Below are 2,274 nucleotides of genomic sequence, written 5' to 3' on the forward strand. Positions count from 1 at the left end.
CAGCGATCAATCACCTAACGCTGATCGATCCTTGGGATCCGTCGATACAAAACCGCACACGTGTACCACGCGCTGCGCCCCGTGTTTTCTATATCGGCATTTATTCCGTGAATTTATCGCGCGCCCGCTCGAAACGTTGCGACGTGACTCGCAACATTACGCGCGGGCATACCGTTCGACCGGTTTAGGTTAAGTGTTCTTCTTATGGTGAATATGTATGAAACGAATTTAATGGAAATTTCGTTGATTATGCTCGTGAATGGAGTTTCAATTCGTATTCGCGGAATGCAATTGATTCGTTGTGAAACAATTTTTTATATTAGCTGGTTTTATTTTGATTATTCAGTAATGGAAAGAATGTTGTGATAATATAGATCGAATTATTTATTATAGTTAAAAAATAAAAATTTATAATAAAGATTTGGAATATTTGAAATTTTGGAACAAATTTTGATCGATTATTTTCTCCATTTAAGAATATAGGAATTTTATTTCGGTAAAAAAAAAAGATTATTATTTAATCTAACAATTTATCATATTTTTCAGTGTCAATGTTTCATAGATTTTTTTTTTATTTTGTATGTATAATAAAATGTATTATATAGTAGTCTGTCAGAAACCATCAAAGAACAAACAAATACTCGTTCCCATCACTAATTCTAATTGTCATTTATTAAATGCAATTTTAATTTACTAACTAACTTTTAATCCACAATCAAATTCTAAATCATTATTTATCAGTAGATTTTAGATAGAATTTTGACTATTCCTCGCTTAACTTCGAATCTCTTTTCCCTAATCAAAAAGAAGCACTCGATCCCATCACTACTTCTAATCACCTTCGATAACCTTCGTCCACAATCAAATTGACCAAATCCCTCGCTTAATTTCGAAACTTTTTTCCTAATCAGAAAGAAACACTCGATCCCATCACTACCTCCAATTATCACTTTCGACAATCTCGACCCAAACTAAACTTGCAAACCACGACTCGTCAGCACGATCGTCAAGTCCCCGAGGAAACTTTGACTTTTTCCTAGTGAGAAGGTGGCACAAGTTGGCGAGAAGCCGCTGACACACGTAAATACCAGGATGAAAGCAAGGGGTAGATAGTCGAGAGCGCGAGTTAATTAAAACCCTCTCTCGTCGGCATTAGAGCGAAATCGTGGCCCCACTCCTACTGTTTTCTCTTGCACCCCTTTCTTCCCGGCCCAGGCGGACGAAGGGACGAAGAGAAAATCGCCGGGACATCGGTCTGCGCCTCCTGGCCTCATCCGATAAAAGGAGGTAGTCGGCCGAATGCGAGCAACAACAATAATGTCGTCGTCAGTTCGTTAAGCGTTTCTTTCAGAACGCTCTCTTTCTCTCGTTCTTTCTTCCTTCTCTTTCTCGATCAGCTCGGCCACGAGAGGTGCGAGCCTCGAGATAAACCAAACCCACCTACACCTTCGACCGTGGGCCAACCTCGTTACGACATCGGCACGCGTGACTGCGTGAGCCGTGCATGCGTGACTTCGTCACCTGAGATAATATCGCTGAGCTGCCATCTATCATCCAACGTGATTCACTGTGGACATCTGGTGGCGCGAGGGAGAAGCGATTCTCGCCTGGAAGGAGGAGGACGCGTTGAGGTTAGAGAATGCACCGTGACGAAGCTACTGTTTTCATCCGAGAACATGTCATTATGGTTGACGTGGGATAGGGCGAGGAGGTGTTTTGATAATGTGAAAGAGGTTTTCTCGTTGGGCATCTCTTTCGTTCGTTGATTGAGAGGGAGAGGGGAGGGGGATAAGCGACGATAGAAACGCGTTTGATTGGATTAATTTTGTGATATTGTTCCAAATGGAATCGAGATGAAATTTGATGGATATTTTACTATTTAAAATTATACATATTTTTATACAGTTGCTAAATTTTGTAGCAGATAATTATTACTTAATCGATTGATTTTGTAAAACTTAATCTCTATTCATTATAAATCAATCTTTGACATTTTCATAAATTCTCTTCTAGACACACGACAGCTCCATTTTTAATGAAACACCGCTTCGATGTAAATTCCCTGTATATTTCTTTTCCCTACAAAAATCTTGCATAATCATATGTTAAATAATCAAAAAACAATAAAAAAAATAATATTTGATTCTCTTTATTGAAATAGATTTATTATGATATCAAAAATATAATATATTCTTATAAAATTATATTTAACATAATCTTTTAAAATAAGACTACAAATAAAATATATACATATTTTAAGGCATATATATATAT

The sequence above is a fragment of the Apis dorsata genome, unplaced genomic scaffold (genome assembly GCF_000469605.1).
Source record: "Apis dorsata unplaced genomic scaffold, Apis dorsata 1.3 scaffold_260, whole genome shotgun sequence".
Lineage (NCBI taxonomy): Eukaryota > Metazoa > Arthropoda > Insecta > Hymenoptera > Apidae > Apis > Apis dorsata.